This window comes from Pogona vitticeps, chromosome 11 (assembly GCF_051106095.1).
Source record: "Pogona vitticeps strain Pit_001003342236 chromosome 11, PviZW2.1, whole genome shotgun sequence".
Lineage (NCBI taxonomy): Eukaryota > Metazoa > Chordata > Lepidosauria > Squamata > Agamidae > Pogona > Pogona vitticeps.
Window position 1 is genome coordinate 25,201,840 of NC_135793.1, and position 20,860 is coordinate 25,222,699.

At 48.3% G+C, this 20,860-nt stretch overlaps 1 protein-coding gene and 1 long non-coding RNA gene across 3 annotated transcripts in view; one reads left to right on the top strand and one right to left on the bottom strand.

The window, feature by feature from the left end:
* HTR2C (5-hydroxytryptamine receptor 2C) overlaps positions 1 to 20,860 on the bottom strand; it is a 136,211-nt gene that overhangs the window by 92,454 nt on the left and 22,897 nt on the right. For both annotated transcript variants that reach the window (XM_078380725.1, XM_020795796.3), the window contains exon 2: positions 2,560 to 2,627. The gene's annotated coding sequence lies outside the window, so the exon portion shown is untranslated. The remainder of the gene's footprint in view (positions 1 to 2,559; positions 2,628 to 20,860) is intronic.
* LOC140704511 (uncharacterized) lies at positions 14,137 to 17,025 on the top strand. The gene is made up of 2 exons (XR_012083733.2): positions 14,137 to 14,703; positions 15,515 to 17,025. It is a non-coding gene; the product is annotated as an uncharacterized LOC140704511 (long non-coding RNA).

Here is a 20,860-nt window from a genome sequence, read left to right on the forward strand (position 1 = left end):
GGGGGAGGTGATAGAAGTACATGAAAATGATTCTATTAGAGAAGCCACTGCTTTGGGTCCTCATGAGGAAAAAGGCATGGTGTCAATATTTTAAATAAATAAAAATAAATGAGAACCCTTGTTCTTCCTCTCTCAAAATACTAGGGCACCATGAGTTTATCCCCTGGTGCTGCATGGTAGGAAATTTGGGACAGGGGGGAAAAACACCATAGTGCATAGTTAAACTGTGGAACTCCCTGCCAGAAGATATTGTGATAGTTGCTAATTTGGATAAATTGATGGAAGTTAAAGCCAGCAGCGGTACTAGTAAGGGTGGCTATGTACCACCTCCAGTGGTGTCACTCTGATCCATGGAATCAATTTGGATTTACATCTTTGTGAGCACTCAGGAACCTTCTGTTCTACCTCGGCTTCAAAGGCGGCAAACAAGCTTCTAGGCCATGGGGAGGACGTTCGGCAATACCTGTACAGCCAGCATGTTTAACGAGGCACACAGTGCACTCTTAATTCTCACCACAACGTCTTTGCAGAAAGAGGACCACCACCATGCATGACCACACCAGTGAAGCGCCCCAGCCTGTCTCTCCAACATCTGCCAGCAGGTAATATCTGTTTTTGCATTACATTTTAAGAAGCCCAGCAGCCGAGATCCATGCTACATGGAAACGAACAGAATGAAATACATCTCAGTTACTGGGTCTCTAAGCTGGCGTGTTATTCCCAGCAGGAAATTAATGAAGTTATGAATAATTTGTAAAACTCCATAAAAGAGCAGACGGTGTTGGAGAAGCCAAAACGAGGGTCTGGAGGAAGTTTTCCCTCTTTAACAAGCAGCGTCTTGTCCCTTGGCATTAAAACCAAGGTACCAGGAAGGTAACAAGTCTCTCCTCCTGGAGCTACTCCTCCGATTTTACCAGCTTTGAGGAGGGCCAAATCTGAATAACGCTCCCAACATGTTTAGAAAGCCAAAAGATCAGCAGAAGAACCAAACAAAAAAAAATCAGTAAGACTAATTAGGGCTCAGTTAACAACCATCTTTTCCAAACAAATGTTAACAGGTTTGCAGGTAAGAAGCTGCCCCCCTCCCCCCCGGAAGCAGCTCAGGAAAATGCCAAAGTAAACAGGGTGGCCATTAGCGCTTCCTTGCAAAGGTGGGACTACAACGGGTCACCTGTATCTCACGCAAAGCCTTCTTCCACTCCGCAAGACAGGCCTTGATCCAGGGCACTTCCCAATTTTCTTCCCCCCCCCCCCCCACATACACACACACACACGTAGCCAGCTCCTGTCATGTGGGAAGGCTAGAGATCTGGTTAGCAATTTTGTGCACAGCATTTGTCAGCTGTAAGTTTCAGGGGTGTTTTTTGATCGCCTGTATTGAACTATATCAGCTCCAGATTTCTGATTAAATATCTAATTAGGCACTCTTCAAAAGATGCCAATGTTTTTAATGGAGCATTTGAATTAATTGCCTCAGAGATACTTCAAATTCCTGCACGATAAATTAGAGAAGAGGTTTAAAGGGAAAGCTCTGATGACCTTGATTATCAACTCCACCCCAGATCTAGACGCACGCTCAAGCTGAGGCGCAACAACTTCAGCAAGAGCAGAAATCAAATTAGGAGGCCACGGGCATCTCCAGCGGGCACAGCAGTCAGGCAGAGCTGTGACCTGCCTCTCAACATGCAATGCTGGCAGGGTAAGAAACAGAAGAACCACCATATCTGAGGATCAGACAGCTCATTGTTAGAAGTGGATCTCTCTTTAGAGACAAAAGACATTTGTTTATCCTTGAATGAGCTTGCCTTGCTCTGCATGCTGTCAGTTAACTGGCTTTTGTTTCATGATTTGTCATTGGGAAATAAACACTACTTTGTGATGCATCACTGAGAAGTAAAGAGGGTCTGTATTTGCAAGTCTGATTGCCCAGGCATGGAGCTCTGAAGGAACAGCATACCAAGAGGGGAAAAGTTGTACATTCAGGAACTGCACATTTTCTTTTTAACAGGCAATTTGGTCTTGACCAACGCGTCCTTGGTCTAATCTCCTCTGTGTCTTCTTTTGGAGGAAGACAATTTTTTTTTTTTTTTTTTTTTGGTCAGAGGTTGAAAAAGTTAACTCTTGGGACAGCAACGGCTGGGATTTCCCAGCTAGGATGGCCAGAACTCTGAGGAATTCTTGAAAGTGATAGAACATAATTATTATAATCTGCTAAACTATGGCACTAAACACAACCTCCTTCCGTCTACCTCCACATCACAACAAAGCACAAGGCAGAGCAACAGAGAGTAGCCATAAACATGACAGTGTCTAGCAGCTACAGAGGTGTCACATTCATCCTTAGCTTATTATCATATTGAGATTCAGTTAATTATTAATTGTATATATATAAAATTAAGGGAGAACTGAATCTCTCTCTATATATATATATTGAGCCAGCTAACATGGAACAGTTGTCTTTCCTGGGTGTATCCGACCCACGATTTACACTCAGATTTTATTCCACTTTGCATTATAAAGAAAAAAAAGAGAGAGAGAGAGAGAAAGGGTCCAACTTACAGAGCCAAGTCCTGAGTCCAGGTGCCAGCAAGACCCAGGAATCCTCATGTACAGTTTCGTCTTTCCCCCTGAAACAGAAACACATTTTCACAATTAAAGCCACTCCGTAATCACCAATACTTATTATCTCACGCTGCCAAGACCATTACCAGCAGGGCGGAGGAGAATCGTCCCTCTAAAACAAGGCGTACCTCCACAAACATAGACACAGAGGGTAAGGGGGAAGCACTTGTTCCTAGCGGGGCCTACTCTAGGTCGTGCGCATGTAGGAAACAGTCTCTGGAACCCATGACACGGCTCACCGCTGATGTGGGAGAGCAAGGTTCTGCTCCCTGCTGAACCATGATGCTCATTGGATGAACTTGAACGCAAGCGCGATCTATCGACTTGCTCTACCTTAAAGGGTGGTTGTGACAATCAAGGAGGGGTGAGGACAGCCAGGGAGAGTGCCCCAACCTCGCCAGATTAGAAATGCCACTAGTAAATAAGAAGTAAGCAAATGGACCCTTGTGGGTTCTCAACGGCGCTGACCTCTCCACCACCTTTTTTTTTTTTTGGTACTGCACCTGAAAGCAAAACCTCTGCAGCTGGAAAAGCTCCAGAATTGGAGCTGATGAAATGCACGGCGCGCCTGATGACAGCAGGTGCAAACCACGAAATGGAGAAAATCCCAACCAAGAGTGAGATCTGCTAGTCACCGATCCCACAACCGCTCTCCTTGCAACACATTTGCTGTGGTGGGTTCCCTTCACATCTCAAGCCTCTTAAGCCAACCTGCAGACTGCCGTGGAGAAGCAGCGTCCAGCTTGCAAAGAGGGTGAACAACTGGCTTCCCGGGAGGCCAGCTCCCCCTTCCTGCCCCACAGAAAGCATCTGCCAGCCCCCTTTGCTGGTAGACCTCTGTGGTTCCTGGAAGGAAGGGTTCACTCCACGGGAATCACAAACAGGACGCTAGATGAGGCTGTGCTCGTGAGCAAGCACGTTTGCGGCTTCAAAGTGAACCCCATCAAACTCAGCAGGACTTTTAAACTTGAGAACATGCATTAAGGATGGGAGCATCCGTATTAAATACGTCCCTCTTGTATTTCACCACACACAAAATCACTCCGTGAAAGAATTTGGATCCTACCAGGACAGAAAGACTTATTTTTTTTTCCTGGGAGGGACAAGGCTGTTATAAACTATTGAGTTTTAGAAACGTTTTAAAATGGCAGCAAAGAATAAATACACACAAAAATTATTGGACGGGTATTTGAAAATTCTAATTATACTGCAGAGTATACACTTTAGTAACTGTGGAACATCAAGTTAATAAATAGAAAAAGCCACAGCACTGCTGGGAATAAATGTCATTGCTGTGACTAAAATAATAACGAGGACAATAACAATTCCATTACAAAAACACCGTCTACCACCTAGATTATTTTGTGTACCCAACTGGTGGCTGTGCTTGCGAACTAAGGACACACACAATGAATACATCTTCCTTTCAGAAATTTAAATCTGGCACACACAAAATATTGATCTCTTCCCCAGAAATACAGATTGCTTTTCCGTACCCACAGCAGACAGACAGACAGACAGACAAATGCACATGCCTTGTACTTTTAAATGGAATGGAACCATACATTCCCTTCCATTCCATTCAAAAGGCATAAGGTAGAGCCATTTGTCTGTCTGCCTGCTGTATAATATGGATTTTCTCGCTCAGTAGCCCTGGATTTCTATTAGCTTCAAGGTTCATCTCACATTATTGGGGTGGCTCTTAAAGCCCTACTTTAGGCTTGGACTTTTGAGGGGGGGGCCTCCACCTTTAACTCCATGATTCCTTACATTTGTGCGGAAGGCAAAGCTTGCCAAAGTTAATGCTATGGACTACTCAGAGATGACATCTCCCTTTCTGAGCCAGCATGGGTGTTAAGATCATCACAGGAGGCTTCGGTCTCCGTTGCACCACTTTCACGAGTGCTCTTGGAAAGGCCCTTCTCTGTGGCTGCTCCTTTTTAGACTCTGGAACTCCCTCCCACTGGAGGCCAGGCTGGCCCCCTCTTGGGTGTCCTTCCGCAAGCAGGTGAAGCCCTTTCTCTTAAGGCAGGCTTTCCTTTTAAATGGCTCGTTGACTAAGGGGATATTTTAAAGGGATCATTTTATTCTGTGTTTTACCTGTGCTTTTAATATTGCTCTTATTATGAGTTTTAAAATATTTGTTTAGTGCTTTCTAAACATTGTAATACCGGTACGTTATTATTTAGCATTTAACTTTGTTTCTTTTAATACACTAAGCCACCTTGGATCCTTTAGGAGAAGGGAATCATATAAATATTTTAAATAAATAAATAAATAACAAACAAACAAACATTAGAGTTTTCTGGTGGGGGAGGGTTAGGGTTAGAGTGTTGAACCTAAAATCATAAAGAGCTTGGTGGCCGTGGAGAGACTTGCAAGTTTTGTTCGGCACAAGCTTTTGCAGACTGTCGTTCTTCATTTCTTCAAATGCATGGATGTTATCTTCAATCTGTCATCATGCTTGTCTAGTGCCTGCTTCAGAGTAAAAGGGTCGCCCAGATGCTCTCTAGGTAATACAGCCATCAAGACGCCCCACGCCTTCCCCAAATTGGCACCAGAAGGGACACAAGGAAAGACTCAAGAGGCCTCCTCACTTCTCTGCTGGCAATGGGTTTATCTCCAAAGATCTCTGACACCAGTCACGAGGGCTGGGGCCCTTTCTCTTCCTCTGGTGAGGCTCTGTGCCAACAACAGGCTGGCTGGTTTGCATGTGCTTTTCAGCTTGTTTTTCAGCACCTGCTATCCAAAGAGGAAGCGGACGATAATGACAATGCATTTTGATCCAGACTCTCCACCCTCTGGGTGCTGCCCTGACACAGACAAGGTTTCTAAGAGTCTATGTATACAAATACAAACAAAAACCTTGATTTCCACTTGTGCAAACCAGCAAGACAGTGCCAAAGCAGCATGGAATCTCCCTTCCAAATTCCCCCCCCCAAAAAAAAATGTGGGCAATGGAGAAACCGCTGAGCCACCTGCCAGATACCGCAGCTAGCTAAATTATTTGAGTTTAAAGCAACGTTAGAAACGGCCATTACATCACCCCCGTCTTTTCCTACTTCTCTTTCCAGTCACACAGCATAGTTCCTGAAGGGCCAAAGTTCGTAAAAATTACAGAGAAGGTTCAGGTTGTCTAGAGGTTTCAGAGAATAGTAATGGGAAAAGTCACTTTTCCAAGGGCTCTGCCCCAGGCCCTGCTTCTCCAGTTCACACTGGCTTCGAGCACCCTCTTCCATCTATGACATGCTGGTCGTGACATAGCAGGCCACTCCCCTAAAAACAACAACAACAGAGCATCCACCAATGCAGCCCAGTGTTGTGAGTGCACAATCAGGGCGCATCAGTGGAATCGCTAAGTGCTCTCCTTGGCCAGACAGATAGATCATCAATTGGGTATAAGCCAGAAAGCCACATACATATCTCCACTTCTACTCCAAGACTTGTGGCTGATGACACCTGAAAATTCAAAATTTGCAAGAAAAATATAAACAGCACCTCTGCGAGGAACAAAAATAAGACAGACCTCTTGCCGCCACTAAATAAGCACCCAAACCCAGGGACTCTAAAGATGTTTTTTCACTTTATACCTTTCAGCATTCCAGACCATTACACTAGGGTCATGAAAGATGAAGTCCACACCAGAGCCTGTAAATGTTGTGGAAGCCAGCATGGCTACTGGGGCTAGGAGTAACTCTTCCAGCATTGCTCCCATCAATCATCCTTCTTCCCTTCTCTCTCTCTCTCTCTCTCTCTCTCTCTGGCGTTATGGGCTTTTTCCATGGTTTTCCTCCCCTGGTTTCTGGGACTGGTGGACCAGCAGGAGTCTCTGAAGGAGGAAGGCAGCCATTTGGCTCTCCTTGGTAGATGTTCCCCTCCCCATCTCTTGAATACAGATGCGAGTCATGCCTCCCTGAATTGCAAATGTCAGCTACTGCAGCATTTTTACTGTATCGCAAACTCCTCGTCTTTGTGAATCATTTTGAAAGAAGGAGCTAGATCAGCGGTGACATGTGGCCATTAAAATTTGTGCAAGAAGAGAGTTTTAAAAACACACAAAATCTTGTCCAGATGCTGAACACAGTAAAAGCCTCTGCCCTGCACTGCGGGTAAGCAGGCAGCCAGCTGCCGGGCTGTCATTGTCATTGTGTCACCAGGGGCCACTCTCGTTGCAGGCCAGATGTTTTTTGAGGATGAAGTAGCAGAGACATTTTGGAGAGGCCCAGCCAGAAGCATAGCCCTTGTTCTTCAAGCCAAGCCAGATGGCTTCCCCTTTTCTTAACTGAACATTGGGGGAAGGTGGCCATGCTAACTCCCAGCCAGCGCGGGCTGGTGCAGTCAGTCAGAGAAGATCCTACATTCACTTTACAAGCTGGCAAGCTGTGCAGTGCCTCTCAGACAGCACCAGATCCTGATGGAGCTTTCCTGCCTTCTGTCACTCCCAACGTCTGGCAGCCCATGTTTCCAGCAGACTTGTTTGATAACATTGCTGAATCTGCCAGCATCCGGGAACTCATTAAGGAACACCAGCAGCAGCCCCAGTTGCACCCTGAGATCCGTTAGGGGTCTAGCTTTGTTCCCTGGACCTCGCAAATCTGAGCCTAGAAAAGTTACAAGTTCCCAGAATCTCAAGGTCTCCTGAAGGAAGAAGGTTGGCTCATGACTGGAACCAACAAGAATTCAGGGGTGCTGTCCAAGGTCCTGCACCTTCCTTGATGCTGTAAGACTCTTCTGGAGCAATGCTTCTCTTGCACCTCTCCCATAAAGACATTCTGGAAATAAGAGTAGACTGTACCTACACCTTTCCCTTGGCTCTCTCTCCCTATCTCATTGCTTCTTTAAAAACATTTTCCTGCTGAAAAATGTTTGGCAAAATTCCACACACACCCCTTCTGTTCATTCCTGGCCATATTTCCTTCTTGCTGTCTTGCATTCATGCTGCAACCGATCTAAAGCCACTCTGCATCTCATGCCTGGTGTCTTTTGCAAGCAACACTATGTCATCTCAGCAGAAACGCAGGTCAAATCTCTGTGGCACCTTCTGAAACAGGGAGATATCAGATTCCTTGCAGATCTGAGAAACAGCTCATGGCACAGTTTATAGAATTCTCCCTTCTGAGGAACTGATGCACATCCATCACAAGCGCCACTCTGCCTTCATAGTATGCTGCAGAAATCTGCATTTGGTGGGAGTGTAGACTTTTCTCCCAGGGCTTTTGGGGTCTTTTTTTTTTCTTTTTTTTTGCCAATCATTGTAAATGAGACATGCTAACTCTTTTGACGGCTACAGGAAAGGTTCTGTAAACAGATATAAGAAACTCGGCACACCGTTTTCTACTCCATTTCTCATGGATATTAAGCTTTAAAAATTTAAGTGTCGAGCTTCTGTTGCAAGAAACCTCCATACCTGAGTGCTAAATACCTGCTCCACTATTTGGTTGCCTTTTAATTGTGATTTTGTTGCATCTATAGGTGAATACATCTGCCAGTCCCATTAAGTTTTCCAAGTCCGCTTCATTCCTAAAATAGCCCTGCCTGCTTAAAATCTATGCATTTTATGGCCAGCAGAGAGGACTTCCCAGCACCTGAACAGAAACTGCAGGCGGGCTGGCAGACAGATGGACAGAAGGAAGGAAGGAAAGGGAATGGGTGGGAGGGAGGGAGGGAGTGAAAGAGAGAGCACAATGCCAGAATGCCACCTGAGGCTTCTCCTGGTTATTTGCAAGGGAGAAAGGAAAGAACAGTGAAGACACCGGGCGGAGTATAGCCCTGTTATCCTGCTGGTGCAAAACCAGCCTAACATTTTTTATTTGACACAAGCTTTTTTGTGAACTGCAGCTTTCCTCAGCCAATAATGAGTGGATTGCAGTCCACAAAAGCAGATGCCAATTAAAACCTCTCCCTCCTTAAGGTGCTATGAGGTGTTCTTATCTGGTAACCTAAGCCCCATCCAGCCTCGTGGCACAGCTAGAATGGATCTGCCTTCTCTGATGCACTGCTGTTGCAAGAGCTGGCATGAAAGTCCAGCCTGTTCTCGGCCACTTCCTGTTCATCAGGCCTCGGGAGAGGCAGGGCCTTTTGGCTCTCTCTCTCTCTCCCTCTCTCTTACACACACACAGAGTGCTGACACCCCAGGCAGGCTTTGCTAAAGAACGCAGGAAGAAGAGGAAAAAAGGCAGGACAGACAAGAGTTCCATCAAGGACTTGTTTCTTGCGTTGTAAGAAGAGGGAAGGGAAACCGGTTCTCTTTAGAAAGGAGGAGCATACAAGGTGCAGCTTTCCAGACGTCAGTGGACTACAATGCCCATCAGCCCTAACCAGCAGAGCCAAGGATGAAGAATTGCAGGGAGCTGCAACCCAACCAACATCTGGTGGATCATCCTTGGCCCACCCTGCCACAAATTCTGGAAGGCACTGCGTGTGCCTTCTACATCTGCAGGGTGTTCAGCATCGGGGTCACCCTCCCCTCCATCTCTCTCCTCCAACACTCCACTGCAACGGTTCCCAACCTTGGGTCCCCAGAAGTTCTTGGACTAAAACTCCCAGAAGCCTTCATCACTCGCTGTGCTGGCCAGGACTTTCTGGGGAGTTGTCGTCCGAGAACATCTGGAGGTCCCAGTTTGAGAATCGCTGTTCCACTCTATTTCATTTCTTACACGTCTCCTGCCCTCTTGGCCCTTTTCAACCCTCCTGTGCCCAGGAATGTCATTGTTGTTTTTTTTTTCTCTTGGGAAGGCTCCACAGTTGTGGAGTGGAACTGGGAAAAGGACAGGTTACTTACCTGTAAACATGGTTCTTCAAGTGGATTCTCCATGAATACACACTAGTGGGTTTAGACAGCGCCTGCGCTGGCCTCTCGGAATTTTCTAGAGCTGTAAGAGAAAAGTAACAATGTTTTAGGCTACCCCTTATCGCGCATGTCTTAGCCCGCCAACGGCTCAGTTCCATATGCCCGCCACAAAGAAGAGTTGGGACTCGATTCCAATGACGGACATGTGGGGAGGCCGGGCGGGACGTGTGTATTCATGGAGAATCCACTTGAAGAACCATGTTTACAGGTAAGTAACCTGTCCTTCTTCAACGTGGTTCTCCATGAATCCACACTAGTGGGTGATTAGCAAGCAAACTTACTGGATGGTGGGCCGTCATTGTAGCAATGACGTAAGGACAGCCCTTCCAAACTTGGTCTCATTCTTGGCCCGAAGGTCCAACTTGTAATGGGTGACAAATGTGGACACATTAGACCAGGTAGCCGATCTGCAAATTTCTTGAACATCGACTCCTCGCAGCAAAGCTGTAGACGTGGCCACAGCCCTAGTTGAATGGGCTTTAAGACCCTCAGGAATAGGTCTGTGTAGTAGTTCATAGGCCAACGAAATAGTGGAGACCAACCATCTAGAAAGAGAGGACGACGAAGCAGCTGAACCCTTCTGCTGACCATAGAAGCAAAGAAACAACCGAGGGGACTTCCTAAAGTCTTTAGTCCTTGAGACATAATAGGCAAGTGCCCTTCGAACGTCCAAAGAATGAAGCATGCGCTCAACATCTGTCACTGCTTCAGGAAACAACGTTGGTAAAACCAAAGGTTGGTTAACGTGGAACTCAGAAACCACCTTAGGGAGAAAGGAAACATCAGGATGCAAAACAACTTTATCCTTGTAAAACTGAAGATAGGGAGAGTCCGCACGCAAGGCTGCAAGTTCACTAGCCCTCCTAGCCGAAGTGATGGCTACTAGGAACAAAGTCTTGAAAGACAGGAACTTAAGGTCACAAGAGGCCATAGGCTCAAATGGAGGTCTGGTGAGGCTATGTAAAACAGTCTGCAAAGACCATTGTGGCACTGGTTTCTTCAACGGCGGCCTCATGTTGCTTAAACCCTTGAGGAAGGCCTTAAGCGTCGGGTGTGAAAACCAGCGAGATGACTCAGAACCCTGAGGTTGAAAAGCCACAATAGCCGCTGTGTAAACCTTCAGGGTAGATTTGGACAGTCCAAAGTCAAAAAGATGTCTGAGGTAGAGCAGGAGGGTAGACAAGGATACTGGGGATGACTGTAAGTTATGTTCCTTGGCAAACTTCAGGAAATTCCTCCATTTATATTGGTAAAGCAACTTTGTTGCTGGTTTACGAGCCTTATCAATGACTTCAATTAGTGATGGGAAATCCTCCACGCTGTCAAATGGAGGGTTTCCAAGTCGGGATGTAGAATCTTCCCGTCGTCCAGAGTGAGAAGATGTGGATGCAATGGTAATGTCATGTAGTCCACTGCACCCTGAAACAGTGTGGAGAACCACGGTCGACGTGGCCACCAAGGGGCGATTAAGATCGCCTCCGCTTTCATTCGCAAGGCTCTGATGATAGTTCTCTGCAGAAGAGGTAGCGGAGGGAAGAGGTAGATCAGTCCCACGTTCCAAGGGATCATAAAAGCATCCCCGAGGGAGTCCTTTCCTTTCCCGGCTCGAGAAGCGTAATGCAGACATTTCTTGTTGCTGGGAGTTGCAAACATATCTACTTGCGGTTGACCCCACAGCCGACAAAGTTTGAGGAATACCTGCTGATCTAATTCCCACTCGTGGGTCTGAGCAGAGCGGCGACTCAAGTCGTCCGCGAGCTGGTTGTCCGTTGTAGCAATGTGGATGGCTACCGGAAAGATGTGTTGCTGGTAGCACCACTCCCACAGCTGGATGGTGAGAAACAGAAGGGACTTTGATCTTGTGCCTCCCTGTTTGTTCACGTAGAACATCGTGGTGGTGTTGTCCGTAACTAGTTGTATAGCCCTGCCCCTTACCAGGGGAAGAAAGGCCCTGAGGGCTTTTATGACCGCCAACATCTCCAAATGGTTGATGTGCAGCGTCGATTCTTCTGGGGTCCAGAGGGCATTGATCTGATGACCCTCGCAGTGGGCTCCCCAACCCGTCGGACTGGCATCTGTGGTGACCTGTCTGGTAAGTAGAATGGGCCTGAACGGCTTGCCGATCAAGAGATGGGGAAGGAACGTCCACCACTGTAGTTGACTTGCCAGCTCTGGTGTGACCCTGAGGCGCTTTCTTTGGCTGTCTGTCTCTGGATCGAACAGGGTGAGGAGCCAAATCTGTAGGGAGCGCATCTTTAACCGTGCATGAGACAAGGTGGCTGTTGTCGATGCCATGAGGCCAAGCAGATGTTGAGCCAGCCTGGCCGACACCGTGCGTCGCGGTTTGAACTTGCGAACCGCTCTTCTGATCTTGTGAACGCGCTCTAGAGGAAGGAACATGCGGCCTTGCACTGCATCGAGATGTGCCCCTATGTAGTCCATCGTTTGAGAGGGCTCTAGATGAGACTTCTCGAGATTGATGGATAGTCCCAGGGCTTGAAGAGTGTTGAGGACGAATTGAGTGTCCCGATATGCCTTTGCTTTGGATCTGGAGACGATGAGCCAATCGTCGATGTACGGGTAAATTTGGATGCCCTGCAACCTCAGGTAAGCCGCCACCGGGGCCATACATTTGGTAAAGGTCCTCGGTGCCGAGGCTAGACCGAAAGGAAGAGCCACGAACTGGTATACCGTGTCCTTGAACATGAGACGGAGATACTTTCTGAATTTCCGGTGTATCGTCACGTGAAAGTAGGCATCCTTGAGGTCCACCACCACAAACCAGTCTCCTTTCTTCAACAGGTGAAGGATCCCTTCTAAAGTGACCATCCTGAAGCGACGAGGCCTGAGGTAAGAATTGAGGTCCCTCAGATCTAGTATGGGACGCAGACCGCCGTCCTTCTTCGGAACAGTGAAATACCGGGAGTAAAACCCGTTCAGGATGTCTCGTTGAGGAACTATCTGGATGGCCTGCTTCTCTAGAAGGGTGAGAATCTCGTCCTCTAGGATGGGATCGAACGAGGTAGGCTTGATCCAGCCTAGAGGAGGTAACTCTATAAACTCCAGGCGGTAGCCGGAGCTTATAATGCTCAAGACCCAGGTGTCTTGGGTAATCTTGTTCCAGTTCAGAAGGTAAGGAGAAAGTCTTGTGCGTAACCTGATGGACCGGATGGGATGATGAGAGTCAAAGATATTGTTTTGACCTTTTCCCCCCAGGTTTGAAGGACTGCCTTTTGTATGCCTGGGGCTTGAAGCTGGAAGCCGATGAAGAAGCTTGTGAGGAGCGTGGAGCAGCTTGAGATCGGAACGAATGGTAAGTGGAAGGACCGGATTGTTGATAGGTCTGTTGTTGATAGGGTTGTTGCTGGGGTCTAGGCCTCCACTGAGACTTGGAAGGTCTAGGCTGCTGCTGCACTGCATAGGACTTCGCTGTCTTTTTGCTCTTGTGTAAGTTCTCAAGATTCTCATCAGTGGAACCATTAAAGAGGCCTGTTGCATCAAAAGGCAGATTTTTAATCCTAGCTTTGATGTCTTCCATGATGTTGGCAGAACGAAGCCAGGCGTGCCTTCTTAAAGTAATGATGGATGCCAAATTCCTCGCGTTGGCATCAGCGACGTGACGGGAGGCTAGGCGTTGGTGCTTGGAAACGGTCAAGGCCTCCGCATGTGCATTGAGACAAGTCTGCCTGATGTCCTCTGGAGCTACTTGCAGGGCTGGCAAGACTCGTTCCCATAGTTGTTTTTGGTATGCACCCATAGCTACCAAGTAATTGAGAGCTCTGAGTGCAAAAGTAGTCATAGAATAAAGCCGTCTGCCCAAAACTTCCAAGTCCTTGCCCTCCTTAGTGGTTGGAGTTGGGTGACCTTTAGCTGGTAATCGTGAAACACTGGATTCCACTACCAAGGAATTGGGAGCTGGATGCTTCAGCAAGAACGCGGTATCATCTCCATGGACACGATACATATTCTCAGTACGCCTGGACATATTGGGAGGGTCAGCAGGGTGCTGCCAATACTCCTTGAGAAGGTCCATAAGTTCAGGCACGTAAGAGAGACTGACAGGGCGAGATCTTGCAAGATGGATATCCCCAAAAATCAGGTCGTCTGCGCGCGATGGGGATTTTTCTATGTCCAGTTTAAGCGCTGCAGCCATCCTAGAGACCATCTGAGGGTAAGAGGAAAAGTCCTCAGACGGGGAGGAGGGGTGGATGTCAGCCGCGTCTGAGCCTAGGGGTTCTCCCGGAGGTGGTAATTCCAGAGAAGCCTCAGAAGTATTCCCGTCCTCTTGTTCAGAAGAGGAGTGAGGGTCCTGACTCTCCTCATCAGAAGACTGGAGGATGCTAGGACGAGAGTCCGTATCCTTAGCCTTAGAAATCTTACGAGGCCGAGGTGCCTGAGGTACAGGTTCGGGCACCGGGCGCACCGGAGGAGGAGGAGGTGTTGGTCGACCTGGAGGGTCAGTTGGCTTAACCGGTGCCGAGGGGACCGGTTTGTCTACGATCGGGCGCTTGCCATGTCGACCCTTCCTAGGGGGTGAGGTCGACGCCGAGGAGGAAGAGGTATATCGGGGCCTCTTTCGACGTCGACGTCGGTCGCGGGAAGTCGATGACGAGGACTCAGTGGATTCATCGCGACGACGACGACGACGCCGAGACCGTTTCCTATCCCTGCTATCCTCAGAGTCAGAGGAAGAGTAGTCTCGGCGTCGATGTCTCCTATGCCTATCGGCGCCAGAACCGCGTTTATGTTTGCGGTGGCGCCGGGGCTTCTTAGGTACAGGCTCCTCCTCTAACTCGGATGCTGGAAGCCGAGGAGAGGGGGCCGGAACAGGCTTAGCAGGTCTCACTGGTGTAGAAGGAGACTTGGAGCCTGGGGATCCCGGTGTCGAGGATCGCGATCCCGTCCCTAGCCCGGTTAGAATGGGGCTGCGAGGGACTCCCGGTAGATCAGCCACTATTTTCTCTAAGTGGCTCGTGGTCGGTGACTTCTCGACAACAGACGGTGGCTCTTGATGAGGAGGTAAAGAAGGAGCCAAGTCCGACACCGATTCCCGGTCTCGAGACGAATCCTCGAGTAAAGGAGAGGGCACTGAAGTCGAGATAGATGGGACGACGAGGGTAAGCTCCTTAGCTCTCGCTGATGATTTTGTCGACACCTTTTTCTTTTTCAGATGTTCCGACACCGGTGGAACCGAGGACTCGGTCGATGAAAAGAGGGACACCGATGCGGAGGTAAGTGCTGACGGAGTCTTCCTTTTTTTAGATTTGTCTTTCGAAGACTGCTTAGGTCCCTTTCCCTTAGATGGCTCGGGCGCCGAAACTAGCTTCACTTCGGAGCGCACGGAGGAGGTAGAGGGTATAGCCTCCATTTGAGAAGGTTGGGAAGCAGACAAAGTCTGTTTCCACAAAAAATACTTCAGGCGTTGCTGGCGCGCCTTGAGTGTGACTTTTGTGAACTGCTTGCAATGCCTGCAGTGGGACACCGCGTGCGATTCCCCCAGGCAGTACAAACAGAGGGAATGTCCGTCCTGGAAGGGAAGTTTTCTGGAGCACGCGGTGCAGAGGCGAAAGGGTCCTCTCCTGGGGGATGGCTTTTCCTTAGGAGGCATAGACCAAGAGGAAAGGGAAAAAACCAACCGTAGCGGAGGTTCTGAGTAGCTGAGAACAGAGCCGCGCCGACCGGAGCAAAAAAAGGAAGTCCAATGAGGGAAAATTGAAAGATTCCTGTAGGCGCGTGGCGCCTCCGCAGGGGGCCCGTAAAGGCCTATTAGGCCTCAGCGGGAGGCCTTTTGAGGCAATTACCGCCGGATGAAGGCAGAGTTCACTGAATCAAAATCACCAGAGGCAGAAGCGTCGTCAAAGAAACGGTCCAAGGTCAGGGTAGCCAGAAAATATAAGCAAAATAGTTCGCCAGAACGAACCAAGAAGCAAAGCTCTAACGAGAGGTCCCAACTCACTGGCGGAAAAAAGGAACTGAGCCGTTGGCGGGCTAAGACATGCGCGATAAGGGGTAGCCTAAAACATTGTTACTTTTCTCTTACAGCTCTAGAAAATTCCGAGAGGCCAGCGCAGGCGCTGTCTAAACCCACTAGTGTGGATTCATGGAGAACCACGTTGAAGAACTGTTCCTTAAATCTCTCACTTATCTTGAAAGCTCTATTAAGAATAGGAACCATGTGCCAGCAAGCCAATTCTGACTTACGCTTTCCAAAGTTTTCTAAGTACACAGGACTCAGAAGTGGTTTCACATTACCTTCCACTAGGGGGCGCCCTGGGACTGTGCGGCTTGCCCAAGGCCACATAGGCTGGCTCTTCTCCCAGGAGGGACAGAGTGGGGGAATTGAACTCCCGACCTCTGGCCTCTGCAGCCAGAGACCCAACTCATTGAGCTATCCAGCCAGCTTCTGAAAGCCCTTTGAGGGTAACTATAGGCCAGTTCTGACTTGCTGGCACATAACCAAAAAATTAAAAGAGAAGGCCTTCAACTAACCTTGCAGCTACACATTTCACTTACAGCCAAGTTTAATCCTCAGGCATCATCCAACAGATGTGCACATGTTCGATGTGACACGCCACATTTCCTTAAAGGACCTTCATAAAGCCTGAGACTCATCTAAATTAAAATATTCCACCTAAAGTAAAATTAAACTAAAAAACTGGAAGGCTGCTCCTCAGGGAAACCTGCGGGGGAAACCAGGTCATTCTTATGCAGAAGAAATGCCTTGGGGTAGGGGATCGGGGCATACCCACAAACTGAATGGCAAGTCACAACGATTACTTCATCTTAACTTGCTATGACCACAACATTTAGGATATTCTTTAAAGTCTTGAATCAAACACACCGGATGTTTTTCAGAAAAGCAGCAAGCATGTGCGTTTACTCTCTTCCTGTGTTTCTGATCTCTGGTTTTAGCATTTTTCACATGTGTTTAACACCAGTTGTTATATCATTAATGCGACAGGTAAAATAAATGATCTGTGAAATCTGTGAGTACGCATCACCACACACATTTTTATATATGCAAGGCTAGCAAGAGGAGTAAACCCCATTCCATGGGCACTGTAAATTAAAGCAAAAGAACTCATAAAAGGGCTGAATCAGCTAAGCTTGACATCTTTGAAAGCTGGTTGCGAGCGGCAGTAACCAGTGACGCTCTGCATGTGTGTGTACCTGATGTAACGGGGACCTGCTTCTCGTGGTACAATCCATAGCACAGACAATCACCTCCATGCCGTCTCTATCCCACACAACAGTTTGGCTCCGGTCACAAAATCACATCCTCTCGCTTTCTCCAGAAGCCAAACCCTGTTCAAAGCAAGCTGCTCACCGGTTCTTTTTAATGAAGCCAATTTGTGAGGAGGCTGCCGGTCTCAAAACTCCTCGCTGGGGGTTTCACGATCATACATTGGTTTTTAATTTTGCAGTGCAGACCGTGAGTGGAACCTGCTTGGAAAACAATCAAATGCGCATGAACCAGAGTGTGCTCGGCAGAGAACAGTTAAGGAGATTACTGGACAGAGAAAGAGAACAACACAGAGATAAAGAAAAAGGGAGTTTTGCAAAACCACAGGACAGAGTGAATGTCCATTACTCATCAAGAGCCTCGGGTTAACTCTGATCCGAAGCAGGAAGGACTGTGGTTGAGGAGGGCAGGTATTGAACGAGGGTCATGGGCTACAGGCCCAGCCAGAAGGCGCACTTTGTTGACACTCCTTAAGAGTTTTCTAAAGAGCCAAAAATCAACTCACCAGAAGGACTGCTTGCATTTGTATGATGCAAGGGAGCAGCTTCAGAGAACCCTCTACTCAAACGATCGGCTCCTGTCTTGGCTTTCAGCAAATGGCCATCCCTGCTTCCCCAGGACAACCTGGCTGGAATGTTTCCCACGGCCCTCTTCCTCTACACTAGGTGTGAAAGGTGTGAAAGGCTCCAGCCGTGATAATCACAAATTGCTCGGCACTTAAAGAACTCCCTCTTCTAGCAATGTGTTATATGTAATTTGCAACTTGGCTGCTCTCCACCTGGCAACCTTCGAAGCAGTGGTTCTCCACCTGGGGTTGCCCAGGTGTTCAAGGAGTGCAAATCCCAGAAACCTCCACCACCAGCTTTGCAGCCCAAGAACACCTGTGCAACCCCCCCAGGTGGGGGAACACCTGCTTTAAACTCTGCAGTGAAAAACTAATGGGATTCACTTCAGAGGAGAAAGGGATGTGGCCATCCAGGAAGGAAACTGGAGGGCAGCCATCCCCTAATCAGTTCAGCTCACCCTCCTTGGTTGCCCTCCCAGCCACCCCCTTAGCCTCTGGGTGCAACATCTGGAACCCACAGCTGTCATTCTGCCCAGCTGCCCTGCGGACCTGACATTCCTCCCTCTGACTTCCTTCAACATATGCATGCACAAAAGCCACTGGAAGGATGAGTGATGGGATGGACGGTTTGTAAGAGTCCCTCCTGTCTGCCAAGAGGACAGGGGGAGGCAGGCATCTGCACAAAGGACTGGCTCCGCTCCTGTAAAGCAGTTGATTGAGTAGCTCCCTTCTAATTCACAGAAGTAATGAATTAGTTGCTACAAATCAAGAGCAGCAGGCACAGGCTCCTGGCCCACGTCCATCTCTTCTCAAGCCAACTGATGTAATGGGAAATTTTTATTCAGCATTAAAAAAAAGGCTTATTTCTGAGTTCCATTTGGGGACTAATGAGCGTGCATTTGCCCTTGTTTTCCTGAACAAGGACAGGCTCCTCTCTGACAGAGAGAAGGCCTTTTCCTCCAAGGCAAAACCCTAAGCTTCCCACCTGGGCAAGACCTCTCACCAGCCTCTCTTTCTCACCAGCTGAGTCGTCACCCGCAACACGGAAGCACCGTGAGATTCCTCCCTTCTGGGTGTGTGTGTGTGTGTGTGTGTGTGTTTTACCCACCCTGGTCTCTGTCACTTGCACCCATGGTGTGGCTCAAAAGCTAACCTCCTGGTCCTGCAAGAAGCCAAGCCCACACCCACCCGGGAAGTGCAGAATGACTGACAGATGGTTAGACACACAAACCACCCTGCCCAGTGCTTCTCAGCCACACAACACAGCCACTGTTGTCATTCTGTGAGTTCCCCTTGTTTCCATAAATCTGCTTAATGCATGTATGCGCGTGCACGCCCACACACTCATTCCTTCTCGTTCTCTTGTTCAGAGCACCCCAAAGAACTCGTCCTCTCATAGGCCAAGGAAAACAATGTTGTGATTCCTCATCTTTGCACGGGAGGCCAAGACAAGAAAGGATTCGATCCCCCTGCTATTTGTTTTTTGCCTCTATGTACCATCTCATGCGCTCCCCAGAGAGAAGCGGTCTGTCCCAGCCCTCCGCGTGCAGGTGGCTTGTTCTTGTTTTTTCAACACAAGGGAAATGCACAAGTTCCTCCTCCTACCACTTCAAAGCAGGGACCAAGTTGCTCCCCTTCCCGTCTCAAAGAGCTACTTGGTCGGAAAGAGCTTTCCTGTGAGAGGAAATCGATGGCATAAAGATGCTCTCGCATGTTTGCAGCTCAGTAGACAAACCACACCAACCAAAGATTGTTGTGTTTAACACACCACCAGTCCCTTGTGGGGCTCACTTTCTGAGGGCTAGTTTCACGCCCGCGGCCCCTGCTAGCACTCTGATCTTATTGCAGAAGTCTTTCCTATACAGGTACCCTTGGAAACACTCAGGGCAGTTTACAAAATCAAGATTGTGTGGGCTTCCAGCCTGCTTCTACAAGGGCAAATCCGATGAAGGGGGATCCATGCAAGGAAGTGCCTCTGTTAAGTAAGGCTATGGGATCATTTCCTCACCTCTCACGCCAGCAGAAGATATGAAAACAGAACCAGCTGTGTCAGCTACCACTAAAACTTATCTCCCCCCCCCTTTTCTCCTGCAACAGTCCAGCTTCTGCATGTAAACTCTAGGGAAAAGACCCACCCAGCGACATAAGGATTCATTGCACGTCCAAACGCTCCCAGTTGACGCCAGGGGTAACTGCTTTATGTGCAACGGAGGGCCTCATGCTCTCGCTTGGGCTGAAGGAGACTCAACTATAAGCCCAGCCGGCTTCTGGAGATAAAAGGGAGAGCATCAAGTCTTTCTCCTCAGGCAGTGAAAAGCCATGGGCTACCCTCTGCTGAGTGGGGAATTCTCAGAACCCAAGGCCAACTTTCCTGCTGTGCAGGACAGGGTGGGGAAAAAGCTGAAAATATTGATCATGTTGTGAGCCTTCGCTTTCTAAATGCCTTCTTATGTCCCAGAAAGGAGATGTCTATTTGGTCCCAGAAAATGACTGAGAAGCTGGATTGTGTTGTTTCTACTGACTAAGGGACATTCTTCCATCAGGGATTGGTGTGGGGGGAAAGTTCTCCCTTTTTGTTTGTTTGTTTGTTTGTATGATAACTTCCAGAATTCCTCCGTCCGCCATTAGGGAGTTACAGCTGGAACGGTGACTTTCGTGAGCTTTTTGTGTGTGCCAGAAGGAACGATTCTCAAACGGATTCTTAAGGAACACCCTACTGAGCCGGTGATTGTACCCTAAGGATGCTGATTAGGCCCTCTGGTCAGCTACTCCTGCATTCACAGAAACAAACCAATTAGGAACCAATTTGCACCGGTCTGCTAAGCAAGCAAAGTGGGGCTTCAGGGGGTTCTGAGAGGGTGGCATCCTGCAGGGCAGTTCCATCAAGTGGAGCTAAGGCCTCATTTCAATAATATCCAAGAAAGCTTTAATCAGATTAGATTGGATTTCATTTAATATTGGGGCTCACACAGCTGAGAACTCTAACCAATGCCACCTCCAGACTCAGGACTGGCGCTGATGAAGAGAGCATTCAACACCTTCCTTCAAAGAAGCAGCCAATTATCCCAGCCCCTGCATCTTTACTCTGGAATTAAGGCAGATTTTAAAAAGAGAGGCTCCAGATGGTGCTAGCTGTTCTGTTTCAATATGCTGCTCAGGTATTCCTGCCTCCCATGGGCTTATTTTAACAGGTTAAAGAATCACTCTGAACAAAACATACCGATGATCACACACTTCACAAAGGAACTCCTCCACGTTCCGACAGTACACTGCCCCAGTCCATGTCTCACATCAAAACGACGCCGTCCTCGGTTCTTGCAACAGTGTAAATCAGCCACTCCCAAACATTTGTTTGGAAGCTGCAAAAGGAGTCACCCAGCATGGCTAGAGAAGGCAAGGATTTGGTCATGATCAGAAAGGGCCCAAGAGCCTTGGCTGGCTTCAAGGACCGGTCAAAACCCCTCTGGTAAGTCAGAGCCCCACTGGGTCTAAGCCATAACAAAACGAGGGAGACGGTTTGCCCAAACCTTCCAAAACTCAGCAACAGGGGTATCCAAGGGCTGTTCTCGGTGAGGGTCAA